At 48.4% G+C, this 12,191-nt stretch overlaps 1 pseudogene; it reads left to right on the top strand.

The window, feature by feature from the left end:
* The first annotated feature begins 2,308 nt into the window (after window positions 1-2,308).
* LOC115127086 (rho guanine nucleotide exchange factor 26-like) overlaps window positions 2,309-12,191 on the top strand; it is a 46,893-nt pseudogene continuing 37,010 nt past the window's right edge.

The raw sequence follows: 12,191 nt of genomic DNA, 5'->3' as shown, positions 1-12,191 counted from the left end.
ATTTAACCAGGTAGGCTAGTTGAGAACACCTTTATTTAACCAGGTAGGCTAGTTGAGAACACCTTTATTTAACCAGGTAGGCAAGTTGAGAACACCTTTATTTAACCAGGTAGGCAAGTTGAGAACACCTTTATTTAACCAGGTAGGCAAGTTGAGAACATCTTTATTTAACCAGGTAGGCAAGTTGAGAACACCTTTATTTAACCAGGTAGGCTAGTTGAGAACACCTTTATTTAACCAGGTAGGCAAGTTGAGAACACCTTTATTTAACCAGGTAGGCAAGTTGAGAACACCTTTATTTAACCAGGTAGGCAAGTTGAGAACACCTTTATTTAACCAGGTAGGCTAGTTGAGAACACCTTTATTTAACCAGGTAGGCAAGTTGAGAACACCTTTATTTAACCAGGTAGGCAAGTTGAGAACACCTTTATTTAACCAGGTAGGCAAGTTGAGAACACCTTTATTTAACCAGGTAGGCAAGTTGAGAACACCTTTATTTAACCAGGTAGGCAAGTTGAGAACACCTTTATTTAACCAGGTAGGCTAGTTGAGAACACCTTTATTTAACCAGGTAGGCAAGTTGAGAACACCTTTATTTAACCAGGTAGGCAAGTTGAGAACACCTTTATTTAACCAGGTAGGCTAGTTGAGAACACCTTTATTTAACCAGGTAGGCCAGTTGAGAACACCTTTATTTAACCAGGTAGGCTAGTTGAGAACACCTTTATTTAACCAGGTAGGCAAGTTGAGAACACCTTTATTTAACCAGGTAGGCAAGTTGAGAACACCTTTATTTAACCAGGTAGGCAAGTTGAGAACACCTTTATTTAACCAGGTAGGCAAGTTGAGAACACCTTTATTTAACCAGGTAGGCAAGTTGAGAACACCTTTATTTAACCAGGTAGGCAAGTTGAGAACACCTTTATTTAACCAGGTAGGCTAGTTGAGAACACCTTTATTTAACCAGGTAGGCTAGTTGAGAACACCTTTATTTAACCAGGTAGGCAAGTTGAGAACACCTTTATTTAACCAGGTAGGCAAGTTGAGAACACCTTTATTTAACCAGGTAGGCTAGTTGAGAACACCTTTATTTAACCAGGTAGGCAAGTTGAGAACACCTTTATTTAACCAGGTAGGCAAGTTGAGAACACCTTTATTTAACCAGGTAGGCAAGTTGAGAACACCTTTATTTAACCAGGTAGGCAAGTTGAGAACACCTTTATTTAACCAGGTAGGCAAGTTGAGAACACCTTTATTTAACCAGGTAGGCAAGTTGAGAACACCTTTATTTAACCAGGTAGGCAAGTTGAGAACACCTTTATTTAACCAGGTAGGCAAGTTGAGAACACCTTTATTTAACCAGGTAGGCAAGTTGAGAACACCTTTATTTCTAACTCAGGTAGGCAAGTTGAGAACACCTTTATTTAACCAGGTAGGCCAGTTGAGAACACCTTTATTTAACCAGGTAGGCAAGTTGAGAACACTCATTTAACCAGGTAGGCAAGTTGAGAACACTTTATTTAACCAGGTAGGCAAGTTGAGAACACCTTTATTTAACCAGGCAAGTTGAGAACACCTTTATTTAACCAGGTAGGCAAGTTGAGAACACCTTTATTTAACCAGGTAGGCAAGTTGAGAACAAGTTCTCATTTACAATTGCGAATTCTTTGCAAAACTGGAGCACAGTAAGTATCTTTCATATTTGAAAGATTATTTTCTCACTTCAAAGTTTCAAATGTTTACAAATCAGTAGGCGAAGATCAATAACGGAGCCAGCTGTCTACATACCATCAGCTGAGAACCCAAGTCAGAGACAGGCTGTGAGCCACCTGGGTTCTCAGAGCTAATGTAGGTCTAGCCTACTGTATTTAAAAAAACCATTGGATAAGATTTTCTAAAATGTATCACTCAGAAGTCTTGAGTTACCACTGTCATTGGAATCTGTGTAGGCAAAGTTGTGCACGTATGTATTAGTAGAAACAAGTGTTTCTCTCGACTTCTTGTCGTCTACTGTGGCTGTATTCACCATAGAACCACAGGGTGGCGATAAATCACTGAACATTTCTACATTTTGAACTAAGTCCCACACTTCCTTTTACAAAACTTGTCCCAAATGTAAATCATTTTTGTCGTATGGACGCTGTGATTTGTTGACTATATGCCTACATTATTTAGGACGTTTTTCTTTTCCCTTGGAATGTTTATAGCTTCCCTTATCTTTAGTCTACAAGTCCAAGTCGGTCGAGTTGTAGTACACGTGACGTCAGGTGAACTTGGGATGGCTTCTGTGCTGTTCGGCACTCCCCCCTCCTCCTGTCTGTCCCAGTCCTCTCCTCCTGAACACACACCCCGGGTCACTCGGGTACTACCCAACAAAACACAGGACTTTCAGATACTCTGAAAACAGCCGACGGTCGCGGGATTACTGATAAGACAACTCTTCTTTTTTTTGCACAAAGGAATAGTTTACCTCAAGCATAAATAAGCTGTCAAACAACAAGAAAACGTTGTCTAGTCCATTGAGAAGTCCAGGACACAGGCACCATGACCAGTCAGTAGAAAGGTACGTCTGTCTTGTCCCTCACGCGGCTACTAGAAGACACGCTCGCCGTGGGAACCGCTCTTTTATAGGTCAATGTGGAAACCGTTTCTCTCTCTTTCTGTGGCTACTTGGTTACACGAGCCAGCCTACTTCTCTGCAAAGACAACGTGTGTTGTCTGAACATGTTCTGCTGCATAGCTTTAACCGTAACTCCTCCAGAGCGTTAGAATTCAGAGTAAACGTTCCTCCGCTGTCTGCATGCCTGTCTGTCAGTCTCTGCTGTATCTGGGATCTGTTGTGGTCCGGTACTATTCATGGATATTAGGCTATTGGTTCAGTGGTAAAGAAACGACCCAGGCCCTGATCGACTTTTTAAGGTCCATTACACTAAGATTCATTAGACGAATGCGTCTTCTTCAAGGAAGTTTTGTCCATATCTCCCACCGCTCGGTCTGAACATTTCCATGTATGTCTTGCGCTACTGTTTTGGAAAATATCAGCGAAAAAACATTTACATAAATGTAAAAAAATATATATATATATTTAACAAAGGGTTATTAAATTGATACGTTTAGGGTTAGTGTTTCCACACCGCCATATATCCATGTTTCAGCGCTTGTTTATGGAAAACAGATGGAAGACGAGGCGATCGATCACCTGTGTTAATTAGCTATCTAGCATCCACCAAACACCTGTGTTAATGGCTATCTAGCATCACCAACACCTGTGTTAATTAGTGGCTATCTAGCATCCACCAAACACCTGTGTTAATGAGCTATCTAGCATCCACCAAACACCTGTGTTAATTAGCTATCTAGCATCCACCAAACACCTGTGTTAATTAGCTATCTAGCATTGGGGCGGCAGCGTAGCCTAGTGGTTAGAGCGTTGGACTAGTAACCGGAAGGTTGCGAGTTCAAACCCCCGAGCTGACAAGGTACAAATCTGTCGTTCTGCCCCTGAACAGGCAGTTAACCCACTGTTCCCAGGCCGTCATTGAAAATAAGAATGTGTTCTTAACTGACTTGCCTGGTTAAATAAAGGTAAAATTAAATTAAAAAATCCACCAAACACCTGTGTTAATTAGCTATCTAGCATCCACCAAACACCTGTGTTAATTAGCTATCTAGCATCCACCAAACACCTTTGTGTGTAATCATAACTGTGTAACTCAGGAATGTAGTGGAAGTGTAGTTTCATGGGATGGAGGCTCCATAGCTGTATGGGTCTGTAACTGCTACAGTGTAGTTTATAGGATGGAGGCTCCATAGCTGTATGGGTCTGTAACTGCTACAGTGTAGTTTAGTAGGATGGAGGCTGTATGGATCTGTAACTGATACAGTGTAGTTTAGTAGGATGGAGGCTCCATAGCTGTATGGGTCTGTAACTACTACAGTGTAGTTTAGTAGGATGGAGGCTGTATGGATCTGTAACTGCTACAGTGTAGTTTAGTAGGATGGAGGCTGTATGGATCTGTAACTACTACAGTGTAGTTTAGTAGGATGGAGGCTGTATGGATCTGTAACTGCTACAGTGTAGTTTAGTAGGATGGAGGCTCCATAGCTGTATGGGTCTGTAACTACTACAGTGTAGTTTAGTAGGATGGAGGCTGTATGGGTCTGTAACTGCTACAGTGTAGTTTAGTAGGATGGAGGCTGTATGGATCTGTAACTGATACAGTGTAGTTTAGTAGGATGGAGGCTCCATAGCTGTATGGGTCTGTAACTACTACAGTGTAGTTTAGTAGGATGGAGGCTGTATGGATCTGTAACTACTACAGTGTAGTAGGATGGAGGCTGTCTGGATCTGTAACTGCTACAGTGTAGTTTAGTAGGATGGAGGCTCCATGGCTGTATGGGTCTGTAACTACTACAGTGTAGTTTAGTAGGGATGGAGGCTGTATGGGTCTGTAACTGCTACAGTGTAGTTTAGTAGGATGGAGGCTGTATGGATCTGTAACTGATACAGTGTAGTTTAGTAGGATGGAGCTCCATAGCTGTATGGGTCTGTAACTACTACAGTGTAGTTTTAGTAGGATGGAGGCTGTATGGATCTGTAACTACTACAGTGTAGTTTAGTAGGATGGAGGCTGTATGGGTCTGTAACTGCTACAGTGTAGTTTAGTAGGATGGAGGCTGTATGGATCTGTAGCAGAGTGTAGTTTAGTAGGATGGAGGCTGTATGGATCTGTAACTGCTACAGTGTAGTTTAGTAGGATGGAGGCTGTATGGATCTGTAACTGCTACAGTGTAGTTTAGTAGGATGGAGGCTGTATGGATCTGTAACTGCTGCAGTGTAGTTTAGTAGGATGGGCTCCATAGCTGTATGGGTCTGTAACTACTACGGTGTAGTTTAGTAGGATGGAGGCTGTATGGGTCTGTAACTGCTACAGTGTAGTTTAGTAGGATGGGGCTGTGGATCTGTAACTGATACAGTGTAGTTTAGTAGGATGGGGCTCATAGCTGTATGGGTCTGTAACTACTGGTGTAGTTTAGTAGGATGTAGGCTGTATGGATCTGTAACTACTACAGTGTAGTTTAGTAGGATGGAGGCTGTATGGATCTGTAACTACTACAGTGTAGTTTAGTAGGATGGAGGCTCCATAGCTGTATGGGTCTGTAACTACTACAGTGTAGTTTAGTAGGATGGAGGCTCCATAGCTGTATGGATCTGTAACTACTACAGTGTAGTTTAGTAGGATGGAGGCTGTATGGGTCTGTAACTGCTACAGTGTAGTTTAGTAGGATGGAGGCTGTATGGATCTGTAACTACTACAGTGTAGTTTAGTAGGATGGACTGTCTGGAGAAGGCAGAATGACTGACAACTGTAGGGAGAAGGCAGAATGACTGACAGCTGTCTGGAGAAGGCAGAATGACTGACGGCTGTAGGGAGAAGGCAGAATGATTGACGACTGTCTGGAGAAGGCAGAATGACTGATGACTGTAGGAGAAAGGCAGAATGATTGGCAGGCGCTGTCTGGAGAAGGCAGAATGACTGACGACTGTAAATGACTGGAGAAGAAGGCAGAATGATTGACGACTGTAGGAGAAGGCAGAATGACTGACGACTGTAGGGAGAAGGCAGAATGACTGGACTGTAGGGAGAAAGGCAGAATGACTGACGACTGTCTGGAAAGGCAGAATGACTGGCGACTGTCTGGAGAAGGCAGAATGACTGGCGACTGTAGGGAGAAGGCAGAATGACTGACAACCTGTCTGGAAGGCAGAATGACTGACGACTGTAGGAAGGCAGAATGACTGACTGTAGGAGAAGGCAGAATGACTGACAACTGTAGGGAGAAGGCAGAATGACTGACAACTGTCTGGAGAAGGCAGAACGACTGACGGCTGTCTGGAGAAGGCAGAACGACTGACGGCTGTAGGGAGAAGGCAGAATGATTGACGACTGTCTGGAGAAGGCAGAATGACTGACGACTGTCTGGAGAAGGCAGAACGACTGACAACTGTCTGGAGAAGGCAGAACGACTGACAACTGTCTGGAGAAGGCAGAATGACTGACAGCTGTCTGGAGAAGGCAGAACGACTGACGGCTGTAGGGAGAAGGCAGAATGACTGACGACTGTAGGGAGAAGGCAGAATGACTGACGACTGTAGGGAGAAGGCAGAATGACTGACGACTGTAGGGAGAAGGCAGAATGACTGACGACTGTAGGGAGAAGGCAGAATGACTGACGACTGTAGGGAGAAGGCAGAATGACTGACGACTGTAGGGAGAAGGCAGAATGGCCCAACTCGTGACCTCACAGACAGCCCTAACCAATGAAAAGTAAGGACTTACTCTGCTCCCCCTCCCACTTGGTTTTTGACCTCTCTCTTTGTGTTTACAACCAGGCAGTATTGCAGTTCTCTGTGGGGTCGGGATGTTTGCACAGTGACCAGTCGTTGTCGGACGAGACTCCAGCTCCACAGTGAGAAACAAAAGACAATCGTGATTGATGCGTCATGGAGGACGGGAACGACGTGGATCTGTCCAACAATAACATCAGTCCGCTGTGGAAGCGGCAATCAGCCATTCACACTGGTCCCAGCAAGCTAAAGGCCCGGCCCCTCAGCCACCAGATAGACAGACTCCACATGACTGACTTCCCGTGGAGGACAACAAGGGCAGCTTTACCCTGAGCCAGCCTGCAGAGCGACTGGTGGCCACGCCCGGGAGGAGGGACGGTCATTCTGAAGCATGTTCTCAACCAACCCACCAGGAGGACACGGGTTGTCAGGAGTATCAGCATTGGACATTTGGCCAAGGATGCGTTTCTCTTTGTCCAAGTTCAGAGTCGGAGGATAAGTTTTCGTCATTGGACAATAAGGCGTACCATGGAGGAAGTGTTGGTCATATCGGTAACAAGGAGAAGGTGTGGTCAGACAAGCGGCACGCGTGCCCTGAAGCGACTCTCCAGCCCGTTCACCCTCACCTCTCACAGAGACCAGATAGTGTTTGGAACAAGTTCCTCACTGCCGGACCTGCCTCCCAGTCACCCCTCTCCCCCTGCCACCCCCAATAACAACCACCACCATAACCTGACCTCCTCTTCTTCCTATCACCCCTTAACCCCTCACCCTTCTCCCCTAACCCCAGCCCTTCTCCCCCCTAGTCTCCACACCCCCTACCCCATCTCACAGCTCCACCTGCAGTATCTCCTCCTCCCCACCTCCACCCCTTCTGACCCCCCCCACACCCCGCAGCCCCTCCCCTGCTGACATGTCTGCCCCCTCCCTCTCTCTCCTCCCCTCCATTGTCCTCAGCACCCACAGTGCAGCTGCCTGAAGATGGGCACACAGCAGCTGATCCCCAAAGGGCTGGCGTCCCTGAGCAAGGTCTCTCCTGCTGGGGTACAGAGCCAGGGCCTGGGGGGTCTGCTGGGCCTGGATCCTACCAAGCGGGCCCTACGTGCTGTCAGCATGGTGGAGACTGGATCCTTCTTCTCCACGGACGGAGGGGGAGAGGGGACAGACCAGGATGAGAGCCCTGGGAGTCTGAAAAGGGGGTTGAGGTCTACCTCGTACAGGAGGGCAGTGGTGAGTGGAGTGGAAATGGAAGTACCATCTGTAGACCCAAAGACCCATCTCCTGTCCCAGTCTGTAGACCCAAAGACCCATCTCCTGTCCCAGTCTGTACTCAAAGGACTACAGGAGGTCAAGGAGACACCGACCAGCCCTGGGAAGAAGAACAAGGTAGGAACAGATGTATTAATTTCATTCTTTTCCAGGAAATTGTCATAATATTACTGTCTCTTACCTTACAGTCACACAGTTTACTCCTTGTGCCTGGATGTCTTTACCTTTACTCCTTGTGCCTGTTTACTCCCTTGTGCCTGGATATTACTGTCTCTTACCTTACAGTCACACAGTTTACTCCCTTGTGCCTGGATATTACTGTCTCTTACCTTAGTCACACAGTTTACTCCCTTGTGCCTGGATATTACTGTCTCTTACCTTACAGTCACACAGTTTACTACCTTGTGCCTGGATATTACTGTCTCTTACCTTACAGTCACACAGTTTACTACCTTGTGCCTGGATATTACTGTCTCTTACCTTCAGTCACACAGTTTACTCCCTTGTGCCTGGATATTACTGTCTCTTACCTTAGTCACACAGTTTACTCCCTTGTGCCTGGATATTACTGTCTCTTACCTACAGTCACACAGTTTACTCCTTGTGCCTGGATATTACAGTCCCACACAGTTTACTACCTCTGGATACCTTAGTCACACAGTTTACTACCTTGTGCCTGGATATTACTGTCTCTTACCTTACAGTCACACAGTTTACTCCCTTGTGCCTGGATATTACTGTCTCTTACCTTACAGTCACACAGTTTACTCTTACCTTACCACACAGTTTACTACCTTGTGCCTGGATATTACTGTCTCTTACCTTACAGTCACACAGTTTACTACCTTGTGCCTGGATATTACTGTCTCTTACCTTACAGTCACACAGTTTACTACCACTCATCTGCCTGATGGATTCATGTTTGATTTACTGTTCTCCTGAAGTTCACGTCAGGGAACCAAGTCCACAGCCAGCTTGAAGTTGGAACATTGTCAGGAGACGCTTGTGTTGAAGTCAGGCTAATGATAGCAATACTCAACTCACTCACTCACACACACACACACACACACACACACACACACACACACACACACACACACACACACACTCTCTCTCTCTCGCTCCAGTCCACCTCTCTTTAATTAGGCGGGGTCAGGTTGACAGGTCAGTGCAGAGGTCAGGGGTCGAGCGCAGGTGACAGGTGTGGGTGGAGACGGATAGACGTGGGTTAATTCCAAGACGTTGTTATGGTAACCAACTTGGTACAACAATAGTCATTCATAACCAGATGTGGCTATTCAAGCATCCATCTAGGATATTGTGATTACTATGCTCACGGTAACTGACCTAATGACCAGTCTTATTTCTCAGTTCATAATGGTAATATAAGTCTGGCTCAGGGAGAGCTGATCCTAGGCCTGTTGTTAATAGTTGAAATGTCTTCTTGTGTCTCAGAGGCCGGATAAGAAGCCAGGACTGATCACACAGAGGACTTTTGACAGGGAAGGTGAGTGTGACATCTCTCTCTTAGTCGTGTTTATCAACTCCTTATGACTGTCATTTTCTGTCCACATGCTCTCAATGGGGACTGTACTATTGTGATGCGCCTTCAACCTGTCTGTCTGTCTGTGGTGTGATCCAACCTGTCTGTCTGTGGTGTGATCCAACCTGTCTGTCTGTCTGTGGTGTGATCCACCCTCAACCTGTCTGTCTGTGGTGTGATCCACCCTCAACCTGTCTGTCTGTGGTGTGATCCACCCTCAACCTGTCTGTCTGTGGTGTGCCCCAACCTGTCTGTCTGTGGTGTGCCCCAACCTGTCTGTCTGTGGTGTGCCCCAACCTGTCTGTCTGTGGTGTGCCCCAACCTGTCTGTCTGTGGTGTGCCCCAACCTGTCTGTCTGTGGTGTGCCCCAACCTGTCTGTCTGTGGTGTGACCCAACCTGTCTGTCTGTGGTGTGATCCAACCTGTCTGTCTGTGGTGTGACCCAACCTGTCTGTCTGTGGTGTGACCCAACCTGTCTGTCTGTGGTGTGACCCAACCTGTCTGTCTGTGCTGTGCCCCAGAGGAGGAACTGTATCAGAACTACCAGGAGAAAGCTCTTCACAATGACTCTGATGAGGACCAGTCCAGAGAGCCCAAACCTGACGAGGGCATCGTGGTGCAGTACAGACCCATACGCACCTCGTGGAGCCAACTCAGTGTGGTGAGACGCACATTCACACACACAGACACAGTGGTGCTGTGCCTGTCTGCACATACAGTACAGAGACACACAGTGTCTGGTTGGGAGATGGAATGCCAGCGCTGGCCAGGATGTTGTCCCATCTGATCTGGCTTCAGTCCTGACCCATCCTCTACACTGTGTCTCTGTGTCTCTGTGTCTCTGTCTGTCTCTGTCTGTCTCTGTGTCTCTGTCTGTTTCTGTCTGTCTCTTTGTCTCTGTGTCTCTGTCTCTGTCTGTTTCTGTCTGTCTGTCTGTCTTTCTGGGGGGAGGAGAGAGAGAGAGAGAGAAAATACAAAGATGGGAAGAGAAAGAAGGAAAATTTGGGGAGGAGGGGAAGTGGGAGAGGGAGAGGGAGAGAGCAGGGAAGGGTAGGGGGAGAGAGAGAGGAGGAGGGTAGGGGAGAGAGAGGGGGGGAGCAGGGAAGTGGGAGGTGGAGAGAGGAGGGAAGGGGTAGGGGGAGAGAGAAGAGAGGAGGGTAGGGGAGAGAGAGGGGGGGCAGGGAAGTGGGGAGAGAGCAGGGAGAAAGATCTGGGCCAGCAGACTAGGAGCACCACCCGGCACGGCGCCAGCCTGCTGGTAATCACCAGGAGTCTTCTCAATGGAAAAATGTGAAATATGTTTCCCCTAGAGAGCAGCGTGGCGACTCCGATTATCACATCATGTAATGCAGTGTGGGCCCAGGATGGCAGGATAGAGGGAGGGAGAGAAAGGGAGAGAGGGAGGGAGGGAGGGAGGGAGAGAGAGAGAGAGAGAGGAGAGAGAGAGAGAGGGAGGGAGAGAAAGGAGGGGAGGGGGAGAGAGGGAGGGGAGAGGGAGGGAGAGAAAGGAGGGGGAGGGAGAGAGGGAGGGAGAGAGAGGGAGGGAGGGAGGGAGAGAAAGGAGGGGAGGGAGAGAGAGGGAGGGAGGGGGAGGGAGAGAGAGGGGAGGGAGGGAGAGGGAGGGAGAGAAAGGAGGGGGAGGGGAGAGAAAGGAGGGGAGAGGGAGGGAGGGAGAGAAAGGAGGGGGAGAGGGAGGGAGGGAGAGAAAGGAGGGGGAGAGGGAGGGAGGGAGGGAGAGCAGTGCTGTTTTCCACTTAGGTGTTCTGTTCTCCTTGTTGATGTTTACTCTTATCTGGAGCAGCTTAATTAAGATGGTATGTCAGAGAGAGAGAGGGGAGGGGAGAGATGGAGACGGGAGAGAGAGAGAAAGGAGGGGGAGGGAGGGAGGGAGAGAGAGAAAGGAGGGGAGGGAGGGAGGGAGGGAGAGAGAGAGAGAGAGAGGGCCGGAGAGAGATGGAGACAGGAGAGAGAAAAGGAGGGGAGGGAGGGAGGGAGAGAGAGAGAGAGGGCCGGAGAGATGGAGACGGGAGAGAGAGAAAGGAGGGGAGAGAGAGAGAGGGGGCCGGAGAGAGATGGAGACGGGAGAGAGAGAAAGGAGGGAGAGAGAGAGAGGGCCGGAGAGAGATGGAGACGGGAGAGAGAGAAAAGGAGGGGAGAGAGAGAGAGGCCGGAGAGAGATGGAGACGGGGAGAGAGAGAAAGGAGGGGAGAGAGAGAGAGAGGGCCGGAGAGAGATGGAGACGGGAGAGAGAGAAAAGGAGGGGGAGAGAGAGAGGGCCGGAGAGAGATGGAGACGGGGAGAGAGAGAAGAGGGGAGAGAGAGAGGGCCGGAGAGATGGAGACGGGAGAGAGAGAGAAAGGAGGGGAGGGAGGGAGGGAGAGAGGAGAGAGAGAGAGAGGGAGAGAGAGATGGAGAGAGAGAGAGAGAGAGAGAGAGAGAGAGAGAGAGAGAGAGAGAGAGAGAGAGAGAGAGAGAGAGAGAGAGAGAGAGAGAGAGAGAGAGAGAGAGAGAGAGAGAGAGAGAGAGAGAGAGAGAGAGAGAGAGGAGAGAGAGAGAGAGGAGGCCGGAGAGAGATGGAGACGGGAGAGAGGAGGAGAGAGAGAGAGGGCCGGAGAGAGATGGAGACGGGAGAGAGAGAAAGGAGGGGAGAGAGAGAGAGGGCCGGAGAGAGATGGAGACGGGAGAGAGAGAGGAGGGGGAGAGAAGGAGGGGCCGGAGAGAGATGGAGCGGAGAGAGAGATGGAGGGGAGAGAGAGAGAGAAGAGAGATGGAGACGGGAGGAGAGAAAGGAGGGGGAGGGAGGGAGGGAGAGAGAGAGAGAGGGCCGGAGAGAGATGGAGACGGGAGAGAGAGAAAGGAGGGGGAGGGAGAGAGAGAGAGAGAGAGAGAGAGAGAGAGAGGGCGGGAGAGAGATGGAGACGGGAGAGAGAGATGCACAGATAGACATGGAGACATTGTTTCTGATGTTGCTCTGTAGACGGTAGAGGACACTTAGTTCTGATAGCGATATTCACACTGATCCAGTTGTTC

Source organism: Oncorhynchus nerka, unplaced genomic scaffold, assembly GCF_034236695.1.
Source record: "Oncorhynchus nerka isolate Pitt River unplaced genomic scaffold, Oner_Uvic_2.0 unplaced_scaffold_1791, whole genome shotgun sequence".
In the NCBI taxonomy this organism is placed as follows: Eukaryota; Metazoa; Chordata; class Actinopteri; order Salmoniformes; family Salmonidae; genus Oncorhynchus; species Oncorhynchus nerka.
This window is presented reverse-complemented; position numbering and strand designations above follow the sequence as displayed.